Genomic DNA, 24,579 nt, shown 5'->3' on the forward strand with positions numbered 1-24,579 from the left:
GGAACTTGGAATCGTAGAATCATAGAACTGTAAAGTTGGAAGTGGCCCCAAGGGTCATCTAGTCCAACCCCCTGCAATGCAAATGACTTTCAGTATGCTGGTTTCCATCATATTCTGAAGACACAACTCTTCACCTTTGACATCTGAGTTATATGTTTTGTGACAGCCAAATGCTCATGCCTTTTTCCATTGTACCCCATTCTGTTGCCTACTGAATCAGAACCTAAGGAAGAGCATACTTAAGTTATCATGGGAACAGAGCCAGCAGTAACACAAAGTGCGCTTCCTATAGACCCCCCCCCCAAATAATTCCTTCCCAACAGGTCTTTCTCATATTACAGTGGTACCTTGGGATACAGACACTTCAGGTTACAGACGCTTCAGGTTACAGACTCCGCTAACCCAGAAATATTACCTCAGGTTAAGAACTTTGCTTCAGGATGAGAACAGAAATCGTGCAGCAGTGTCACAGCGGCAGCAGGAGGCCCCATTAGCTAAAGTGGTGCTTCAGGTTAAGAACAGTTTCAGGTTAAGAACAGACCTCCAGAACGAATTAAGTTCTTAACCTGAGGTACCACTGTAGTTGCACTGCTGCCTCAGAAAGGTATCCCTTTGTATTAGAATATTTAATTTTGGGGGGTATATTAGGGTTTCCCCAATGACTTTCAGAAGGCCACAAGCCTACATTCACAGCATCACCTTTGAAATGTTGCACAGAAAGTGGCATTTAATGTGTGCATGAAGTCAGCTTGCGCAAAGGAACGTTTCTCTCCTCTCTTCCCCTTGTGTGCCCCCTGCCCCCAGCACAAACCTGTTTGGGGGTTTCTCCCCACCCTTCAGAGCAGATTTAGGGTGCACAAGAGGCATGTAGGGGGAGCACTGGCGGGGGGAGAGTCTCATTGTGCAAGTGGACCTTGTTCCACACATGCAACAACTTATTTAAATTGGCCCACTAGTAGTAAATTTGGGGATATATGATGTGGTTTCAATATGATTGCTTGGGTTGGGGTAGGAAGTGACATTCACCCAGCTGCTTAGTATTATATGCAAAAGAATGTTCTAGAAGCCCAGCTTTTAGAAAGAATACTGTAGAGTGGTACCTTGGGTTACATACACTTCAGGTTACAGACGCTTCTGGTTACAGACTCCGCTAACCTAGAAACTTTGCTTCAGGATGAGAACAGAAATCATGCTGCAGTGGCGAGGCAGCAGCAGGAGGCGCCATTAGCTAAAGTGGTGCTTCAGGTTAAGAACAGTTTCAGGTTAAGAACGGACCTCCGGAACGAATTAAATACTTAACCCGAGGTACCACTGTAGTATGAAGCTTCTAGGTTTTATGGCTATATATCAAACTTTGAAAGAATGACCAGAATGTTGTAATATACACTTACTTACTTGTGTGCATGAAAGGGTTAACCTGAGCTCAGGTTCCATGTGGCGGGTGGAGCTCCCTGAAAGTGTACTGAACCTCTCTAAAAGGAGATTCTACAACCTGAATCATTGCTAACTCAAATATTGCATGAACCTTTTTGTAAGGAAATCAAGTTATTTTCTTTTTAGGTCACTTGGAAGCCTTTTCTCCTTCATTTTTATGGCCATCAGATGGAACTTGTTTGCCATGGGTGTAGCTAGGAGGTTGGCAGAAGCTGGGACAGAGTAATGGGAGCTCACCCCGTCGCAGGGTTCAAACCACCGACCTTCCAGTCAGCAAGGCCAAGAGGCTCAATGGTTTAGACCACAGCACCACCCGTGTTTTTACTTTTAAAAGTCATCTGAAGGCAGCCCTCTTTAGGGAAGTTTTTAATGTTTGATGTTGTACTGTTTTTAATATTCAATTGGAAGCCGCCCAGAGTGGCTGGGGAAACCCAGCCAGATGGGCGGGGTATAAATAATAAATTATTATTATTATTATTATTATTATTATTATTATTATTATTATTATTATTATTATTATAGATGTGGACAAACATCAGCTCCCTCGGCCTAAAGCAAGATGAGTGTCACAACTCATAGTTGGCTTTGACTGGACTTAACTATCCAGGGGTCCTTTACCTTTTAGCTTTACCTAGCCAGGAGGGGGCAGGGGGGCAGCTGTCCCCCCATCAAGTAAATAAATACAAATACGGTACTTATCTAACTGACCAATTGTGTCGCAGATAACTCGGTTCTGCCCCCCTAACATAAAGCCTGCCCCCCCCCAACATAAATCCTGGCTACGCCCATGTTGTTTGCTGTAACTTCAGGAAAGTCAGTGAATAAACACTTGGTTTTTCAAAGCTAAGTGTCTGTGATTTATTCTAGCCTAAGTATTTTCCTGGGGAACATCTGTTTAGAGGTGGCAGATGCAAATCTAACTAAGTTTTAATGTGCTTGGTAACATTTGCCATTGTGCTTAACTCTGCTATAAGAGAGTAAGGATCTCTCTACCAAACCCCTCTCTCCAACACAAAATAGGTCTGCAGATGGCAGAGAATAAAAAATAAGGTGGCTGCGCACTTCATTGGTTATGTAGGCTAAGTGTAAGCCTTATGAATAGTCAATGGCTAAGCTAAAAAAAGACCACGCAACCAGAAAGAACTTCTATTTGTATACATAGGTTTGCTTTCTTGAGCTCAGTGTCTTTTAGTTTTAGTTTTGACTCCTGCCCGACAAAAACACAGTGAGGTCTTGTTTTATAATATATTCTATTTGTAATCATTTCTCTGTGAAATGGCTCTCTGTTGTTTCATGGAGTTATTTTTACAAAAGGATCACTCTTCCACACCCAGTTGCAGGTGTGTGTAAGGGCCCTCTCATTTTCTTCCATACCTCTTAGCCATTTAGCTAGATGAGAATCAGGTTCCTTTCAGACAAGCTGGTCTTTTTTTATTTCAGAGCACATGACCTGCGCCTCACTTTTACCCAGGCATCCAAAAACAAGTGGCCCTGAAGAAAGCACTTTTCCCAGGGTGACTGTGAGGCACGAGAGCATGGCACCCAAAATGGCCACCACGATCTCGTGCAAAAAAGGAGAATATCCTGGTTTTTTCCGAGGCACTTGGCAGGTATGCCTGGAAGGTGGAGGGAGGGAGGGTTCACCTCAAGAGCAAAATGTCTACGGCCTGCCCTGGCTTCTTGTAATAGCTCTGCTCCTCAGCTGGCTAATTAGCAAAATTTATTTCACATTTACAGGCAATTACAACTCATAAACAGATAAGCTCTCCCAAAGGTCTTCATTCTCCTTTTTAGCATTTTCTTTTGTTTCCACAGTACTTTTAGGATTATGACCTTGATGAATTCACAAGTTATTGGATTAACCATCAAGGCAGGCCACACAAAGTTCTTCTAGCTACTCACTAGTTATTTTCTAGATCCTCTCTGCAGATGTTCTGGATGTTGGAAATGTTTGTGAATTGAAATCTGCTTTAGTGAGAGAGGTGCTTTCTCCCTCTTCTTCCAGAAGATGGCAATCAACACAAATTTATGACATCTTGCTATGTTTTCTAAAGGCGGCATGGGAGTGACCTCTGTCTATTGTGAACAAATTTAATTAAGATGAAACTTCTAGAGAAGGGTCTTTTTCTTCAAAGTAAAGAAAGAGTAATTGGAAATCTTATTCAGCGGGCTTGTAAGAATTAAGCTGCCATAGGTAGTAAGAGCAAGAAAAAGGAGGATCTAAGTAAATATTAAATGGATTAAAAAATAAAGAAATCAAAGAGCTTTCTCCATATCGACACAAGTGCATAGCTGAGCTGCTTGCTTGTTTATTGTATGTTAAATTGCCCTTCTGCTGTGATATCCAGCAGCACGTTTTGGGACAAGGACAGTAAGTATTCCAGTGCTAAACAGACAATATAACTCTACTTCTGAGCTGGGAGGGAGAATATCCGTGGTAGAGCAGGTGATTTGCATTCGGAAAGTCTTATTTTAATCCATTGCATTTCCAGGGTCTCAGGGCCAACACTTAAGAGATGTTTCTACTCCTCTGTTTCCTGCAGTTCCAGTGATCTTGAGCAGGGCCGGCCCTCCATGAGGCAAGGTGAAGGAACTGCCTCAGGGAGCATGACCCACAGGAGCAGCAGATCCAGCCTCCAAGGAATGGCTCACCCACTGCTACGGTGGCAGCAACAGCAGTGGTGTGCTCCTTGGAGGCTGGTTATACAGCTCCTCTACAGGGGCCTCTTGGCAAACAGGGGGCACTGCTGGTCTCTTCCCCCTTGTTCCTGGTGTAGGTCTTCACTCACCACTTCTTCTCTGGCAGGGAGGAGACACCATTTTGTGGTTCACCTCAGGTGCCAAAATGGCTTGGGCTGGCCCTGAAACTTTGCATTTTAGAGTATGCTCCCACTAGAGCCATCTGATACTTCTGTTGAAATTCAAAAAAGAAGCTTCAGAGAAGCAATTTTGTCTGACCTGTGGAGGGCAGGTAGGTAGGCAGGCAGAGAGTTAAACTTCCCTCCCCACCTCCCACCTCCATGGTCGAAAGGCTGTTGAGGCTCCTCCTTCTCCGCTGCTATTTACATAGCAAAAGCAAGATGTTTGCTGCCTTAATGCAATTAACCGTTCCAGTCTTATTTGGCCCCCAGGAAATTTTTAACATCCTTCTTGCATTCAAAGTAGGCAGAACTGATCCAGATGGACCAACTGCATGATGCAGAGAAAAATATATATATTGTAGCCTGCTTTGAGTAATCCAGGGTTAATTAATTATCCTTCCTTGATTCCATTCAAGTCCTAACAGAGATTAAGATTCCCACTCTGTGACCCTTCTGAAGTGGTAAAACTGTGCAACCCTTTTTTAATTATAAGGCGGTAATAACCAGAAGTAATTGATCTTGATTATGCAGTGGATCTGCATTGAATGAACACCTAGAATATGAAGGACTAAGTTCATCCTTAAAATGAATAAATTATTCTTTTAGTAACCACTATGAATGAAAAGTTTTTAATGGCATGGGTTAACTTTACATAGAAATTAAGTTTCCTGAGCACAATAATGATAGTGACATTGCTGATAATCCGTGTGTCTCTGAATGTCAATTGCAGGGAATCACAAATGGGGAGAGAATGGATGAATCTTTATTTGCATCAGCCATTGGCCATAACAGTAAAACAACAACATACAAAGAACAGAAATGGGGAGAGGGCTGTTGCAGTCAGGTCCTGCTCTTGGGCTTTCCACAAGCATCTGGTTGGCCAATGTGAGAACAGGAGGCGGGACTAGATGGGTCATTGGTCCAATCCAACTCTTTGTATGCTCTTATCTACTGCAATGATGCAGGTGAATCAGGCTGTCCTTCAAGTAGACTATGAAAAGTACACTGGCTTTTGCAAGAACCAGGTGTGCTGGAGTTGGTGGGAGAGAGGACTGTTGCGACGGAAGGAGCTGCCACAACAAAAATCCCGGGAAGAACCTCATCGATCCTTTTGCTTTACATTAGCAAGCCTCATTATTCCTGTTGTACTGATGGAGAATAATGATGACGGCAAAGCAAAGATTCCCAAGGATGCAGATGGGGGTAATTGAATTTAAGTTTTCTCATTCTCCATCTTGGGTAGTTTTCAGCTGACTCTGCCAAAGTCAAGAGAAACAGCTTTAGCATGCGGTGCAAGGTGATGTCAGCATGTTCTCAGTTTCCCCAAGATGCGAGAAGTTCAGGAGATTCAGCTCTCTTTGGCTAAGAGAGCACTGGAGACAGGGCAATGGAGGGAGTATAGGAAACTGACAAAGAGGAGCTACCAAACCCAAGGTTTTCCTGGGTTTGCATTGGCAGAGCAGATGTATTTGGGGGGGGGGGGGAGCATGTTCCCAAGTTTTTTCTTCCATCAGCCATGGGGCTTCCTCACTCCTTCACTGGTCCCAGCTGGGAGCAAAAATATATGTGCCAGATACTCAGCAGTCATAACAAGGCCATCCTGCTCTCTGTAAGCGCGACCAAAGCAGCCACAGCTGCAGAATCCTATGACTTGACACATCAGAATCAACCCAGGTGGTCAGAGCTCCTAAAGCAGAGCTGCTCAGGTCTTTTGCTGATCGCTGCTGAAATGAGCAAGTGGGCTTTAGCAAGTTCATGATCAGATATGTATTACCTTGGTAAAGGATGGGGCCAATGAGCATTGCCTCACGCTTTCCTTCATGTGATGCAGGCAGAACACCTGGATATGGCTTCAAAGTTCTATTATTCCCTCCTTCAGAGTCGCACAGCTAGCATCTGTGGACCTCACACGTGAGCAGTTAAACGTGCAGGGAAATTGGAGGAAACAGCACCCCAAACTTGATATGTCCTGCCTGCTGCTGATTCAGAAGTGGTGTGGCAGCCTGCCTGGTCCACCTGTTTATTTCTCCCTTCTTTATTCTGCCTCCTGATGCTTGTGATATGAACTCCCGACAACACAGCGAAACAATCTCAGCCATTTAGCTCGCTGTCAGAAGAAGTTCAAGGATTATTCATCTGCCCGCTTTTAACAACGTGGTCAGAAACCATAAAGGCACCACGAGAGTCGGCGAACGCTTTGAAGCTGTGACTCAGCTGCTCCAGAATCAACTCACATTTTGAATGTTTTCTGAGATGTACTGGACCTCAAATCTCAACAAGCTTGCATGCATTTACAAGATCACCGTGCCACAAAACCAATCCCACAGCAGTGGCTCTGCAGACGAGCCTGGGAAAGGTGCTGCTTAGACCCTGGAGAGGTGCTGTCTGTCAATGTCACCAATACTGAGATAGATGGACCATGGTCTGACTCGGTGTAAGGCAGTTTCCTATGTTGCTGGTTTCACCATATAAAATTGATTTTCTGAATTGGCAAATCTCTGAATTAAAGGAGTTCCAAAGCTGGAGTGTAAGAACTGAGGGACATCCTGTCTTAACACATCTTTGTGTCATTAATGAGATTCGTTGGACTGAATGGAGATTTTCTGGCCACAGCATTTTGGTGAATCACTGCTACAGTTACCATAAGTGTCTTTCAGAGTATAGCAAGATATTCACGGCACTGAGTACCTGTATTTATACAACAGGACTCAAATCCTTGATATATTCTGCAGAGTTTATGGTATTGCGCAATTTATTTTAATTAATAATTACCCTGGGAAGCATTAGAGTTTATATTGGACCAGTGAATCCATAACCATAGGAAGCAGCAGGAAGCAGACTTGCTGGTCCCGCAAATGGTAAATCAAGCCCTGCTTTTGTTCTCTTCCTTGAGAACAATATTTTTTGTTCCTCCACACCCTAGAATCTCAGTTCAAATGAACCCTGTAATTAATATTTATTAAAGGCTTGAGTTTCTGAGATTAGAGAATTAAGCAAGTGTCAAGGAGGGCTATCACTCAGCATCAAAATATAAGCAATCTCACACTGATTCTTCTTATTCAGATGTAAATATCACCGAAATCAATGGGACTCACTGCCAGTGCTCCAGACGCAGAAGCTAATGAATGAAACACAAAAGGCCAAAGGGACAGAAGACAGTTTGAAATTCTAAATGATTTTGATTGCTCCTAAATTTTAACAGTTAACATTGCTATACTTTTTACTCCATGGGGCCAGTTGATCATTAAAAAATAGTTTCCTGGAACACTGTTTGCATCTGTCTGTCTTGGGAGACAATGGAAGAGTGTGTCTTGGGAGGCGGCAGCAGGTAAAGTCAAACCATTGGAGAGTTACTGTGCATGCTGTGGCTGTAGTGACTGATACAGGAGAGACATGTTTTATTGCAGCTGGGGCAGATGAAGGTGCCCGGTTGTGCTGATGCACCATGGCGTTTCTTCTCTCTGCATTCCTCCCAGAGGTCATTCCTCCTTTGGACACTGCTGTGGACAATCCAATATTAAGCAAAATGTTCACTAGGTGCAGATGATAGGCCAAAGTCAAACTCAGAGCTGGCATACATAAGTTTTTCAAGTAGCCACCACATGCCACAACGAGCAACTTTGCTGCATTTGTAAAAGCAGTGTTTTAATTAGGGTTGCCATACGTCCGGAATTTCTGAGACATAACCAGTATACAGTGGTGCCCCGCAAGACGAATGCCTCGCAAGACGGAAAACCCACTAGACGAAAGGGTTTTCCGTTTTTGAGCTGCTTCGCAAGACGATTTTCCCTATGGGCTTGCTTTGCAAGACGAAACGTCTTGCAAGTGTTCCGATTTCCCCCCGCTTCCCCCCCTTTTTCTAAGCCGCAAGATGCTAATAGCCTTTTAGCCACTAATCCGCTAAGCCTTTAATAGCCGCTAAGCCTTTAATAGCCGCTAAACCGCTAATAGCGCTAATCCGCTAAGCCGCTAATAGGGTTGCTTCGCAAGACGAAAAAACCGCTAGACGAAGAGACTCGCGGAACGGATTAATTTCGTCTTGTGAGGCACCACTGTACTGTAGTCAGAAGCAGTGTCCAGGCAGAACTCGTGGGGAAAATGTCCAGGAAAATCTGGATGTATGGCAGTGTTGTTTTTGCCGATATTCCTTAAAAAATTCTCAAAATACAAAAAAAAAAAAAAAGGTCAACAAGTTTGTCCCCCACAAAAAAAACCTCTTTTAAATGAGATTACTCTTTTTAAAGAGTAATAGTCATACTGGTCTGTTTCAGCAGGACCAATATAAAAGTATTGTGGCACCTTAAAATTAAATGAATTTTAATATGGCGTAGACTTTTGTGAACTCGAATCCATTTTATCTGATGAAATAATGCCAAAGTTAACACTGGATGGGTGTGATCAGTGCTTTTTTAAACAGAAAAACAAGTCTCGGTACTCACCATGAAGTTGTTATGGTAAGTGCCATCCTTTTTAACAACAACAAAAATTGAGTGCCCTCTGGAAAAAAGCACTGGGTGTGATATGCATTCAGCTTTACTTACTGCTGTTTTGAACATTGATTTAGGACTCTCAGTGTGCCAGAGTGCAAAGAAGCATTGCCATTCCTGCCCGGGGTGCTTATCTATTTGTACAAATGGAGGAAATGCTTTGGAAAAAAGGTTGAAGGATATTAAGGCGCATATTGCTAGTTAAGCAATTGCATGGCTCCCTTGTGACATTATTTATTACCCCATTAATTTATCCATAATGAGGATAAAGAAATGCACTCGTGTTTGTTCCATCCAGCACCACATTAAACTTTCATCCTCTGCCAGGCACTTTGCTAGCACACACGGGGTTTTTCCTAAATGTAATATCAACTGGTGTGGAAATCAGTATTTGTATGCACCTCTCTCTATGCAAATCAACTGGTGAGAAGATTGATAAGTTTGCATAATGTGAAGGCTGATTTGACTGCCAAGATATAGAAAAAAAGAAAACATCCACATTCGCTCCAACCGTTTGAGAAGCTCCACTCATTAGTGTAATGTTATCTACGATTTCCTCTCTGGCAAAAAGGAAGCTCATCTTAAAGTTACATGGGCCTAAATCTTGGGGAGGTCAAGGCAGAAAGGATGATGGGATGAAAGCCACATCTGGACCTGGTATGCAAATCAAATGTTTACCGAAGACTTCAGTGCTGTGCTTTGGTGAATAATTAGTTGTACTTTTGTCCTTTGGTTTCAGCAGACGAACTGGAACATCTTGGTGTCTTCATTCATTATTATCATCAAGCGTGAGAGATGAAAAGCAGGCGCTGGATCTTAGCCCAGAAGCAATGTGCACCTGTTTTTTCCTTGGTTCCACCTGCTTTCAAGTCTGTCCCATTTTTGGTTTGAATTCACCGTTAATCAGATATTATCAGCACTCAATAGGCATTTCAACCAGGAATGAAAACATACAAATGAGAAAGGAAAATAGATAATTGGCTGATCTGGAGTGGCAGCGGGACCACCTTTCAAAAGATCTCATTTGGCTTCAGCTTAGTACAACATTTTGTCAGGGGTTCCCGCTGTGATGTCCACGAATCTGGCTCCCTGCCTCTCCTTCTCACTGCATGTACCCGCCATTTCAAAGACAGACCAAGGCTGGGAGTGAACGCTCCTTGGCAGATGGGATGTGGATCAAAGAAAGCAGATAGGAGTTGGAAGAGTTAGCCTTCAATTGCTACTTCTGTACTCCACTCCACTTCTGGAATGGGTTTCATTTATAAAAACAGTGTCAGGGCTCAATGCCATGTGTTTGAATGTGTGTTGGAGACTAGTGGAGTTCTGTATTATTTCAGCATATTTACAAACGTACAAGTTGAACATCCATGGAGGTAGATGGATGTCTACCTCCAGCCTATGCCAACCTAATGTTTGAGGCCAGATGTTTTGGGGTACAACGGCCACCACCCTCAGCCAGTAGAGCTGGGGCTGATGGGGGTTGTCCCCCAAAGCACCTGATAGGCACCAGGCAAGTGGAAGCTGGTTCAAGCACTCCAAAAGCGACTCCACTGCCCCACAACTGATCTCCAAAAAGAGGCAGCTCCCACTAAAGGTGCCTTCTGAATCCAGCCGCTTCTTTGTTCTCTATCTCCAGGTCAATGAATAAAAGCCTGAAGTTTCTCATCTTGTGCTCCTCTTCACAGCCTAGGTTGTTCTTTGCTAGGAAGAGCGAGAAAAGGCTTGCTCCCTGTTGAGACTTCTGCATATTTCCTAGCCATTCAAAAAGCACCTACTGGACATTTAGCCAGCAGCTCCCTAACATAAAGAAGAGGTATGCAGGGCTGGCTGTCTCCCTTGACTTGTAACGTGCTTCCTGTAGTCTTTCCAGTGCCATTAATCCTTTTATTTCCACTCCCCACCCCAAACTTACAGAAGCATCATTATTAATGAGAACCTGAGTTCGAGTTCCAGGGTAAGGATCATAGTAAAAAACAAAAACCATGAGCAGTAAACACCACATTATGAGGCTACCACTTTCAAACTTCAACAGTATTTCTATTAACAGCTGCAGTTTTGCTGCCCCTCTGACTTTATATGCTTCATCCTTGTCACAGATTTCCCCAGTGCTGCGTTCCATCACAACACAGCATCTACAGACAGGGCCACACAGAGTGGGCAGGTGGTGTGGGTACTTAACCTTGTAGAAACCTGAAGGAGAGATAACTTGTGAGTTGTGACCTAAGGAGGCTCATTAGAAGATGGCCATTTCTGTCCTTGGATGTGAGCAACAGATTCATCAGTGATAACTTCAGGAATCAAAATCCAGGAATGGGCCAGAAAAATGACTGGACTCCTGTCATGCATTTTTAGTATCCTGGGGTATATTCCCCTTGAACAAAGGCAAGTGTTAAGACAGAGGAACAGATGGACGGTTTTCAGTTCTAATGAGGGAAGCTGGAAAATGGAGGCAGGTTGTTGTGCCTCAAACTGACAAGTGTAAAATATTTAAAATAATTTCTGCCCCACTCTTCCTGGCTAAGGAGGTATGAGTGGCAGAGAGTGGAAGAGTAAGAACAGCATAAAATAGAAATGAAATATAGTAAACAGTAAAATCCATGACATTTCAGCTTCTTGGTGTGCAATCAAGATCAGATCCACATGTCTTATTACAAAGGTTCCGTCAGTGAGCCAAGTTCAGCCAGATGGCCATTTGCCTCCCTTCAATTGTATCAAACGTGCTGTTACAGTTTTCAATCTAGCTTCCTGTCTGATAAGATGGTGGGCACAGAAGCAGCTGGAACAGGAAGACTTACCTGTCATACACTCCAGTCATGCTTTTGCTCTCCATCCAGCTACAAAGCCAAGAGAGGAGGGAGACACTTGGGCAGAGTGAACAGGGAGCTAGATACACCCAAGGCATGATGGATCCTGGGGTGTCAGCACGGCTCACTGAAAACCAAGGGGAGCAATGGAATGTTCCAGAATCCTGCGCCTGCCCCCTCAGGTGCACTTTCAGTCAGCGTGAGGATGCACTTTGAGGTTTTTGTGTTGTTGTTATGTTGCGTGTTCTTTGTTTGTGCCAGACACCAGTCAATCCGAGCAGTGGACGATCAATCGCAGTGGGGAAAGTGAGTCATGGGTAGGATCTTCGTACACTATGAGAAGTGTTGGAGGATGTTGGGGATGGAGAAATGGACCTGATCTGACTCCTCACCGAGCAAGGCCCACTGCTGTAAAAGGTGGGGGTTCTCACTGAGAAACAGGATCACCTACTGGCCACAGAACAGCAGTTGCAGCAACTTGCAAGACAAAGAGGTGGGTGGCAAGGGCATCCTCTCCACCATCTGCTTCCATCAACTGCATCTTCTGTCAGGTGACAGGAATGCAGCAAGAGGCATCTCACGAAGCCTGTTCTTAGGGAATCAATGAGCTGCCTGAAAAGTCATTTACACTCTCTCTTTCTGTGCCGGATTTACGTATAAGCTAAACAAGCTATAGTTCAGTGCCCCACTCTCTTGGGGCTTCCAAATTTTTTTTTGAAGAAAAACAACAACTGGATGTACATTTCCAAAATATAATACGATTACTTTGATAAAATACATATTTCGTTATGTGCAAATGGCTTTAGATACCTATTAGGTCCATAAATTACCATATAGCATATATTCAATACAAAAAACAGCGACAATTTGTTGTTGACAAAGGGCAGCTGGACATAGAAAGGGCCCCATTACCTTCAGTAGCTTAGGGCATGTGTGTGCATGTTCACTTGGTGATTCAGATGTTTGACAATTGGACATGTCTGGAACAGTGTACTCACTGCAATTTTATAGTTCAAAAAGAGGCCAAAGACAGTGCTCAAATATAAAGTGGCTCTTTAGTGATTCTGCCATGGAAAAGGACACTTTAATTGTACTTCTTTGTTGCTTGTTGACATTTTACTATAATCATTTGTAGTTTAAGGGCTAAATTAGCCAAGATCTCAAAAAAGGGACCCATCTGGAGGAAAGATTTGTGTGTGTGCATGCTGATTCAGTGTACAAGCAGAAAGACTTTGACTGTGCTTGTTTAATGTTTTTCCTAATTTAAATTTAAATTTGTTTATCCTGTTGAAGAAACACAAATTTAACCTTTAAAAATATTTGCTAGATTTTGAGATCAGCCAAAAAGTACTAGCCCTTGGCCAAGGCTGGACTGCTTCTTGATAGGACAATCCTTAGTGCTTTTGTCATAGGCCATTCATAACAATCTACAAACTGCAGGAAGTCCTGTGCAAGCCACACTGAACACAGAGAGATCTACTTATGAGTAAACTGGTGCAGGAAATTTACAAAGTTGTAAGTGGCACTTGAAATATGAAAGCTAAGATATAGGCTGGATTGTTTTGTGGTGGAGGGCTGAGGACAGCATGAATTCTCTTTGTGTTTGTTTGTGCATATCACCAGGCTTTATGGGATAGCTCACTTGGAAGAGCATGAGCCTCTTAATCTCATTGCTCCTGCTCTGCAAAATGCTTTCCTGCATCCCCATTCCCCTGTGCTGTACAGGCCTTCCAGCATGCCTGCTATGAAACCTAGCATGGATGATGCCGCTAAAGCTGTATTTTAGTTTGGGAGTAATTCCTTTCCACCTAGAGCTCCAAGTTTTATCTGGAGAGAGCAGTGTTGCTGTCGCTGAGGTAGCATGGAAGGATGCTGCCAAAGGTGCTCAGCAGAAAATCTTCCCTACTGCTGCCAGGCAAAACAGTAGTAAACAGAGTTGAGCAGGCAACAAAATTGGGGAGGCAGTGGGGTGCTCTTTTGTAAAATCATTAAAGAGGACATCTAGGCTTCAAGCAGAATTATGTGACCACACAAGATTACAGGGGGCGGGCGAGAGAGAGAGAGAGAGAGCGAGAGAGAGAGAGAGAGAGAGAAGGGCTACTTTTATCAGCTCTGTGGAAATATGTAAGGCAGCTTCCAAATCACAATGTCGCCAAAGTGAACATTAGATGTTTGGGTCTTCCATTAGGAAACCTTGAGGTTTTCAGGCAATTATCGGCTCCAAGGATTCAATTCTCCTCTTGCTACTGAATTTCTAGATTCCACTACGATTAAATGTTCAACATCATGAGGAACTGCCAAAAGCAGCATGAATCTAGTAACTAGAAACAGAGGTAAAACAAGAACTGAATTAGTAAGGGATTGTGGTTGTGGAAGACCTGTCTTTACTGCATGCTCCAGTACTATGTTTTCCCCCTCTCCTTTCCATCACTAAATAATATCACTAAACACTAATGAGCCTTTCCCTTGCTTATCTTTAGACTTTTATAGTGTTTGATTGTGTGCTCTGATATTCAGGTGCTGTTCATTATCTATTAGTTACCGTATTTTTCGCACCATAGGACGCAGTTTTTCCATCTTAAAAACTAAGGGGAAAAGTCTGTGCGTCCTATGGAGCGAATGCAGGGGGGGGAGGCAAGCAGGAAAAGCCCCCAAGAGCCACACACAAGCTTCGTGCGGCTCTTGCGGGCTTTTCCCCAGGAGGGAGAAGGGACTGACGCGGCCAGTCAGTCCCTTCTCCCTCCTCTAGAAAAGCCTTGCGCAATCTCTCCAGCCGCGGGAGGCCGCACAAGGCTAAAGAAGCCAACTTTTTAAAAATCTCTATATCTCTACCTTTTTTCTCTTTTTTTGTCCTTTCTCCACCCCCTTATTTTCCTCTGGATCAGTGTTTTTATCTAGATTAATGTTTTAGTTTGGAGGGGGGGAATATTATAAAAAAGGAAACTTTGCAGCTTTTATTTTAGTATACAATAAAAACAGAATAAAAAAATTCCTTCCAGTAGCACCTTAAAGACCAACTAAGTTAGTTCTTGGTATGAGCTTTCGTGTGCATGCACACTTCTTCAGATACACTGAAACAGAAGTTGCCAGATCCTTCTATATAGTGAGAAGGTGGGGAGGGGTGTTACTGAGAAGGGTGGTGGGAATGGGAGATAGGCAGATAGCTGAGAGAGCCTCTTGACGACTCTTAACGACTGTAATAGGTCTTACAGGAAAAGGCAACCTATTACAGTCGTTAAGAGTCGTCAAGAGGCTCTCTCAGCTATCTGCCTATCTCCCATTCCCACCACCCTTCTCAGTAACACCCCTCCCCACCTTCTCACTATATAGAAGGATCTGGCAACTTCTGTTTCAGTGTATCTGAAGAAGTGTGCATGCACACGAAAGCTCATACCAAGAACTAACTTAGTTGGTCTTTAAGGTGCTACTGGAAGGAATTTTTTTATTTTGACTATGGCAGACCAACACGGCTACCTATCTACTAATAAAAACAGATTAAACAAAACACAAGAGAAGGAACTAGCATAGAAGAAGAAGAGAAAAGGGAAAGAGGGAGGATACAAAGCCATTTACCAGAGGTAGATCTTAACCCTTGCCTCACCTGGGAGCTTCTCTGGGCAGGAATTCCCTCAGCTTAAGTGGGGTGGGGGAAGAGTGGCAGGTAGGGGGGTACCTACCTAGACAGTGAAGCCACATTTCTCTCCAGTGAAAATTGGGAGTGGGCATTGTGTGAAGTGGCTGTGGATCTCCTGCCGCAGAAGTGTAGGACTGTATAGAGTTGGTAGGGCCACCCGAGGGTCATCTAGCCCAGCCCCCTCACAATGTAGGAATCACAGCTAAAGAACGCCAGGCAGATGGTCCCCCAACCGCTGCTTAAAAGCCTCCAGTGGTGGAGACCCCCAACAACTTCCGAGGTCACAGAATTGCAGGGTTGGAAGGGAACCCCAGGAGTCATCTAATCCAGTCCCGGTGGACAGCGGGCACGATCCATCCCATTGTGCAAGGCTAAAGATGCTGCTCAAGGCTAAAGAGTAAGCGCGCAGCCTGTCCGTTGCTCTTTGGGGCTGGGGGGGGGGGATAATATTTTTTTCCTTGATTTCCCCCTCTAAAAACTAGGTGCGTCCTGTGGTCCAATAGAGCGAAAAATACAGTAATAAAATCTTGCTCACTAGAGCACAGGTGAAGAACCTGTGGCCCCCCAGCTGCTTTTGAAGTAAGTCTTTCATCATCTGATTCCCATATGGGACCGCTGCATATTCCTGGATTTGCAGGAGATTGGACTAGATGATCCTCAGGTTCCCTTCTAACTCTACAATTCTATGATTCTATGAACCCAGATCTTTGACCATGTTGGAGTTGGAGCCCTACAACATTGAGGATGGGACAGGCCACAGATTCTCCATTCACTTGAGTTTTATTGTGAGGTAAACTACCCAAAGTTAAAACTCTCATGGCAGGATTTTTCCATCAGAAAATTTAACTTAGTCTTTAGTTATGTCTGAAGAGTATGTGCCCTATTTATCATCAAGTCTGGATTTGTCTTTGTTAGGTAGGCAGACATTTTTACCACACATGGGACGTATATCTGCCTTCATTCGTAAGTTGGGTGCGGCTGTTTCCACAAACATTCTCTGCACTGAACACAAATACCTAAATGTGTCACATTTGAGGTGAGGACAGGCCTATTTTCTAAGTATGGTCAAAACAGGTCAGTCATCATCCTAATTTTAATCAGCAGATTAAACAGAATAGAGATACCCATTGGGCAAGTGACCGCAATGGTGTGAAGCTCGCCACACAGTAAGCGGGCAAAGAAGTAAGAAGCATTTTATCAAGCTTCTAGAGTTGATCCAAAATTGGTGAATCAAGAGAGAGAATTGAACCATCATCATCATCATCATCATCATCATTTATTTGTACCCCACCCATCTTACTGGGTTGCGCCACCCATTCTGGCTGGCTTCCAGCATATATAAAAGCACAGTAAAACATTAAACTTTAAAAAGCTTCCCTAAACAGGGCTGCCTTCAGATGTCTTCTAAAAGGCAGATGGCTGTTTATTTCCTTGACATCTGGCAGGAGGGCGTTCCACAAGGCAAGGCCCTCTGCCTGGTTCCCTGTAACTTGGCTTCTCGCAGTGAGGGAACCGCCAGAAGGCCCTCGGTGCTGGACCTCAGTGTCCGGGTAGAACGATGGAGGTGGAGACGCTCCTTCAGGTATACTGGGTAGAGCCCGTTTAGGGCTTTAAAGTCAGTACCAACACTTTGAATTGTGCTCAGAAACATACTGGGAGCCAATGTAAGTCTTTCAGGACTGGTGTTATATGGTTTCAGCAGCTGCTCTCAGTTTAGCAGCCACCTTCTGAATTAATTGTAGTTTTCAGAGTCACCTTCAAAGGTAGCCCCATGTAGAGTGCATTGCAGTAATCCAAGTGCATGTACCATTATTCTCACCACTTTGCGGGAGATACAACACAATGTGTGTATGAACACTCTGTAGTTAAACCAACACTGCTGCAAAGTGGCTACTTGATCAATGGCTGCATGTATTTCATTCAATGTTTTGATGGAATATTGTTAATGGGTTAATTTTCCTTTACAAAGAAGAGCTTGGGCCTTATAATATTCACGCTGTGGGAAAGGAAACTCCCTCAGTCATTCTCACCCCTCCCACAAAGCCTGACTTCAGATTTCATAAATATTATGCTTATTACAGACCAGCATTTCAGCTAATCACATTACTGAAGGCTCTGAAACATGATATGCCTGCAGAAAAATGATTAATAACTAGCAGACTTCAGTCAGTGAAAAAGAGGGTGCTAATTTGCAGTGAGAAGGGGATATAAAAACAGCTTTTGGCTCCTAAAACTAGGTCACTCTTGCTGGGGCAGATCAATTTCTAGGAAACTACGTGTGAATAAAAGATAATAATCCTTGAAACAGAATATGCACTGATGGAGATTCATTCTGACCACATTATTCTGTAAGTGGTGAAGATGAGCCAGAGACGAAATGGTGTGCATGACTGTGGAAGATTAAATCTAGTGTTTCTTGAGGGAGGGGGAAGGCTGCAATCTCTTGAAAGCCTCAGCTCCAAGAAGCTTCATGAGACTCCCAGTTGATTCTGCCCCTCCCTCTGTGATTGGTTACTTTCCCCACCCCTTGCTCCTGTATAAACCCCCTTTTCCTGCTGGCAGACATGCATTAAAATGCCTCCTGCCCTTTGTCTGTTAGCCCATAGACTCATTTACTTACATTGCTTAAGTTGTTGCCCTCTTAGGGAATACTTGGGAAGATCTAGCCAGGCACCAGAATCTGCCAGAGGCACTAACCGGTTGGCCTGGCTCCTAAGGTTAGCCATTGATTACTGTGTGGTTATCTGTTATGTGGCACTATGATATATTCTAGAACTTAGGAACATAGAAAGCTGCCTTATACTTAGACTATTGATCCATCCAGTTCAGTACTGCTTGCACTGATTGGCAGTCACTCTTTGGGATTCTAGAAAGGGAATATTTCCTAGCCGAACTAAAACTTCTGCTGGCTTTCACGAACTGCTGAAAAATGCCTCTAGCTTTCATGATCCCCCCCCCCATCTCAGCCATTGTTGTGAAAATATTTGTATAGTAATTTAAGTTGCCCTCAGTGATGTTATCACATAGCCAAAATGTGGCTAGCTATACAATTTGGGGGGCATTATCCTATTTACAATGGGATCCCTGATTGGCTGGAATCACTCGTATGGGGGGTGGGTGGGTGGAGCTGAATCACCAGTAAACAACCAGAGGAAACATTAGTGTTGCTGAGCAACACAGAAAAAAAGAGGAATATTCATGCTGCCTAAATGGATTTACAGGAGAAATTCCCACCCAAGAAAGCTGTTCATTTTGACCTGAAAACCAAGGCCTTGACTAACTGCGAATGCAGCCACAGTGGAACTGGCCAGGGCAACTCTTGCCCTCAAGAGCAGAGACCAACATGGCAGTGCTTCCTTCCTACTCATTCACAAGTCAGACAGATTCCTGTGTGATTTGAAACGGGCTAGACTGATGCTATTAGAATGACCTTTCGTGTCAGCAATAAAAAAACCATACTTCTTGAAGGAGATGAAAAATAAATTAATGGATGTGGCAGCAATTTGAAGGAGACGCACATTCTTCAAATTACATCAGTCTTCGCTGGAAACATATGATGGGATCACTGAGATTGTCCTGTCAAGAGTGTTTATCCCTTGCTGGCTGGGATAAATTTGTGTCTGGAGAAGGCAAATTTGCTTTGATTCAGAATGTTCTTAAGGCTGTGCTGCCAGCCATTAAGTGGGTCTACTCTACTTATTCTGTGGGTGGTTCATTTCCCCCACCTTCAAGTCTCTTCTGACCCAAGTGCTGTGGCGTGATCCTTTCCTAATGGAATCGTAAAACTAAAACCCTTTGCATCTGGAGAGCTTACAGGTCATAATGTGTTCTGGAGGATTAGCCAAGACATCCAAGCCAGATTCATATTGGCCGGATAATTATATTTTTCTTTCCAAGTTTCTCCAAATGTGTTCATCTCCATTCAGTAATTTCTAACTAGTTCCTCCACAGTGTGACTTACAAAGTTTGCACCCTTAAAAATGATACTGTGCTCTTATTAACCTCAACATAATAATATCATTTTGATGTACACAAATATACAGATTAAAACCCAACTTATTAGGCATCAGTCAATCAAGGCATTTTAATAAGTAAAAATGTGGGGCTACCCCACAGTTCTTGGCTTATTTATTTGTTGTAGGTTCCCCAAAGTCTGTTTATATGACTTCTGGTGGCCAGAGGTTTGGCCAGTAGGGGCTTATTTTAATATGAGAGACAGAGTATGGGACAGACAAGGGAGACATGGTTTCAAGCCTGGAAAAGCTTAGCACAGGCCTTTCAACTATCAGCTCACGAGATAGCTGTAAGAATAAAAAAGGGAGGACGAGACATGTAAAGCACTCTAAGCTCCATTGAAGAAGAGTATGGCTATTTTAAAAATGTGTCTACTTGAGATACTGATCCGATTGTTTTAACTGTTTTAATTGTCATGCTTTTTATCTGGCTTAGTTTTTATTATATATTTCAATTAACGATGTTTTAATGTCCCAATGGAATTGTTACTGTGTATTTTAACTAAGTATGTATTGACTTTATAGTTGTAAACTGCTAGGAAGCCATGTAAGCAGTAAGTAAGTAAGTAAGTAAGTAAGTAAGTAAGTAAGTAAGTGGGACGAGAGTGGCACTGTGGGTTAAACCACAGAGCCTAGGACTTGCCGATCAGAAGGTCGGCGGTTCAAATCCCCGCAACGGGGTGAGCTCCCATTGTTTGGTCCCTGCTCCTGCAAGTACCTAGTGCAAGTAGATAAATAGGTACTGCTCCGGCGGAAAGGTAAATGGCGTTTCCGTGCACTGCTCTGGTTTGACAGAAGCAGCTTAGTCATGTTGGCCACATGACCCGGAAGCTGTACGCCGGCTCCCTTGGCCAGTAAAGCTAGATGAGTGCCGCAACCCCAGAGTCGGTCACGACTGGACCTAATTGTCAGGGGTCCCTTTACCTTTACCTTACGTAAGTAAGTGAATGAATGAATGAATTTTATATCCCACCATTCTCCCAAGAAACTCAGAGGAGGATTTGGGCTGCAATGACCCCCATGGAGTTAGCACCCCACACAGGGACTTTCCTCCTTCTTGTTGTTTCCCATATTTCAGGGCTGAAGCAAATCCCACAGTAAGCTCCCATGGGGAGTCCTGGATCAAGTGGAGCACTGAAGCCACTGGGCCAGAACACTAATTCTTGGGAGCAGGCTGCAGGATCAGGAATAGAGACAATTTGACTCCCCAGGCATTTGTTTGGGCTCCCTCCAGTTTGCAGTTTCGTTTGCAAATCTCCCAACTGTTTCCATGTACATTTTTCATTTTTTTTGGTCAAGCTGGAACAATCTGGATGATGTCAGTGGAACTTCTTTAGCGTCAAGTCAGAAAGCAAGGATATCATTTTGCTTTCCGGATGTGGACACTCAAAGCCCATCAGTGTTTTAGGCTTCCAAATATGGATATGATTCCAGGTTCCCTTGACAGCTGTTTGTTTCCTTAACCATTAATAATGGCACTAAAGCAAGAGAGAACTAATAAAACACTGAACATCAGCATTTTTGAAATCTCTTAAACTGAGATTGCATTTATAGTGCTGCTAATTACATATAAGTTTTAATGATTATGTTTCTTACATTTGAATACCTCCAGTTTTTCCTGCCTCGTGTTGTCTTCTCTTACATCATTCAGTGGTTTGGGAACATGATAGTTTCATGAATGAATAATGTTAGGAATAATATTGCAAGTGCTATTAGTGAAAATGAAGATGGGAAGTGGGCATGTTGAGGCAAGGAATACTGCACATCTAGCACAATATATTTTCCCCCACCAGATGGATTATTGCTAAAGCTGGATTTGGTACTGGCCTTGTCTCTATAGTAATATCTAAGAGTACTACAGTGGTACCTCAGGTTAAGTACTTAATTCGTTCCAGAGGTCTGTTCTTAACCTGAAACTGTTCTTAACCTGAAGCACCACTTTAGGTAATGGGGCCTCCTGCTGCCGCCGTGCCGCCGGAGCATGATTTCTGTTCTCATCCTGAAGCAAAGTTCTTAACCTGAAGCACTATTTCTGGGTTAGCGGAGTCTGTAACCTGAAGCGTATTTAACTTGAAGCGTATGTAACCCGAGGTACCACTGTACTGACCAAATGCAAGCATAATCATCATGCAAGTTTCCTTGCCCTTGCCCTGTCATTGGTAAGTACTCCAAGACTGGCTGCATTCAGATGTAGTGCTAAACCATGGTTTACAAGGATGAGTCTTAGTAAGCCCTGGTCTCATACACTTTCCTCTCCAATTTCCTCCTTTGGCATGTCTGGGAAGAGGAGATGAAAATCCTCTTTCTGTTTTAAATTAACCACAGTTTAGTGTGGCGTCTTCAGAACCCAGGCACTGTAGGAAATACTGGACTACCGTGACCCAGTATGTGCAAACTATGTTTACACAGAAAGGGCTTCCTGCCCTTACTTACTCCTAAACATAGGGATTCCTCTACTCTCAAGCAAATGCCATCCACAGAGCAGGGATTTTCCTCATGACCACAGTGTGGGAGGTAGGATTTACATTCCCCTCCACAGCTGTTGTAATCCAGATAAGTATCAGCCTCTTCAGCTGCTCTTTGCAGCTTCTAGAACCTACACATTAAATACAAAGATGTCATGTCTAGTTTGCCCCTGCAAACCCCAAAGTATCCAGAACACATTTACCCAATGGTCCTTTTTCTTCTTCTGGACAAACCCACACCGCTGGCTTAATGTGGAACCAAGGTCTCGTACTGTCTTGGATAGTAAGGCTCATAACTAGTATACATGTATGATAGAACCAGTGCCGGATTTATGTATAAGCTAAACAAGCTATAGCTTAGGGCCCTACTCTCTTGCCCCCCCCAAAAAAGAAAAAAATATATTTCACTATTAATATACTTCTTAATTGGACAGTGTTCTCGAAGCTACAAACATGAGTCTGACCAAGCTGCGGGAGGCAGTGGAAGACAGAGGTGCCTGGTGTGCTCTGGTCCATGGAGTCACGAAGAGTCGGACACGACTAAACAACTAAACAACAACATACTTCTTAATTATATTTCAATTCAACAATTACTTAGATAAAATACATATTTTGTTATGTGCAAATGGCTTTAGATACCTATTAGGTCCATAAATTACCATATAGCATATATTCAACACAAAAATCAGCAAGAATTTGTTGTTGACAAAGGACAACTGGACATATAAAGGGCCCCATTACCTTCAGTAGCTTAGGGCAGGGGTCAGCAACCTGAAAACAGCTGTGGGCCGGTCCACTGTCCCTCAGACCATGTGGGGGGCTGGACTATATTTTGAAGGGGGGGAAATGAACGATTTCCTATGCTACACAAATAACCCAGAGATGCATTTTAAATAAAAGGACACATTCTACTCATGTACAGTAAAAACACACTGATTACCAGACCGTCCGCGGGCCAGATTGAGAAGGCAATTGGGCCGCATCTGGCCCCCGGGCCTTAGGTTGCCTTCCCCTGGCTTAGGGCCTCAGCAAACCTAAATCCGACCCTGGATAGAACCACTCTTCCCTGCTTCCTTTTCTGTGCTTGACTTTGCTCCTTAATAGCTAAATCACTGACCATGGTAATGCATACATAACATGCCTTGAGGGTAAAGCTGTGAAGGGAAGACAACACAGAAAATTGCAATGTTGGCAGGTATTAAGGCATCCTAAGGAAATGCTGAGAGCGAGAAGCAGTCAGCTGAAACATCCACTTCCATAACTGAAAATATTCTTCGCTGCATGACTAATGTGCTTTCCCAGTGGAGGGAAGCTGTTTTATTCCGAAACAGATCAGTACAGTCTACACAGATTGGCAGCAGCTATTTTAGGTGGAAGTCTTTCCAAACCCTCCAAAGAGATGCCAGAGATGGAAACTGGCACATTTTGCATTTAAAGTATAGAAGCCACCACTAAGTTAAAACCTTTCTCTGTGAAATTGTTCAACACTTTAGGTGCTTATGAACCTTAATGATATTGTGCAGAACGTTGCCAAATGTTGTTTCTTGGCTTCTCACAGCCTGAAGCAATGATGATGCTGTAGAAACTAATGGTCGATTCTATGCAAACATTTCATTTTGCTAAGAGGTAGGAGAAAAAGAGATGTACTGAGGGTGGGGGAAGAGACAGAGGCTGTAAAAGTTCAGAATGTGAATGAATAGCTTGCTGATTTATAATCTTGATTTTTTTTTTTTTTTACAGACGTTTAATCTGTGTCACATGGCTATTCGCACAAGAGGTGGGAATAGCTTGACTTGTTTGAAGCGGCTGTTAGTTTACAGATTTTCCCAAGTACTATAGGAATATGGACGGATAATAATCAAATGCATTTGCATTAATTTTTCCTTTGCTGATAAGAAAACCTTCTCTGTTAAGCCCCAGAGCAAAAGAGCCGCGTTTTGCATATATCTATGAATGCAAAAGGGCTGTCAAAAACTGAATTGGATATACCCAGCTCAAATAAACGGCAGGCTGGGGCTTTTCCAGTAAAAGGCCTGAAGGACCTGTCATCACACTGATTTGGGAGCAAATCTACCGATTTTCAGATGCTACAGCTAGATGCCTTTGAAAGAAGAAATACTAGTCATTTAATATTATCGTTGGCCAAAAGAGAAGAAAGAAAGAAAGATAAGCAGGTGCTGACATCAGGGAAATCCTACAGTTTTTCATCTCAGTTTTTATCACTGTCTAGGATCAGTACTAAGGAGAACTAATGAAGAACGGCTTATCCCTGCATGAAAATGATTATTTGAGATAAGAGGGGCTCACCATCAAAGAACAATTATTGTTTGTATTTTCAAAGAAAAAAAAGGGGAGTGACTTAATAAGCAACCTAGTGATGGAACAGATTACAGCTAAGAAAGGGTTTGGGTGGACGGGAGGTATAAACAAAAGTATGTTTGGATTCCATTGTTAAAAGGGGAGAATAGTTCACCAAGTTGAGCTATATTGCATCAGCAGGTCCCCATGAAATATACCAAACTTTTCCTTTCCTTTTAAAAAAACTGATCCTATAAAATACTTTTGTTTTTGTGGTTTGGCAGAAAAATACGTTCTAGGGAAGGAACTAACTCTGCCACCTGTCTTAAGGCGCTCATCAGACTATCCAGAGGAAGGCAGCCCTGTAACTCGAGGTCATAGTAATCCATAACTCCTGTGCATTCTAGCTGACAGCAATTCATACTCTTGGCTGATCTAGAGCAGACTTCAGGCTTGGTGATTTTGTTTTGCTTTGTACAAGAAGAAAGTCAATTCATGTTTTTGGATCGCAATGCCAGGTCTAGTGGGAATCCTTTCCTTCAATTCAGAAACGCAGCAGCAAGTTACTATATTTCTCCCACCC

General features: G+C 43.2%; 1 long non-coding RNA gene across 1 annotated transcript; it reads left to right on the forward strand.

The window, feature by feature from the left end:
- Positions 1 to 250: 250 nt before the first annotated feature.
- Positions 251 to 3,666, forward strand: LOC310702232. Its single transcript, XR_014523383.1, has 3 exons — positions 251 to 277; positions 2,875 to 3,044; positions 3,259 to 3,666. It is a non-coding gene; the product is annotated as an uncharacterized lncRNA (long non-coding RNA).
- The last annotated feature ends 20,913 nt before the right edge of the window (positions 3,667 to 24,579 follow it).

Source organism: Podarcis liolepis (assembly GCF_965112155.1).
Source record: "Podarcis liolepis genome assembly, chromosome: 2".
NCBI classification, from domain to species: Eukaryota; Metazoa; Chordata; class Lepidosauria; order Squamata; family Lacertidae; genus Podarcis; species Podarcis liolepis.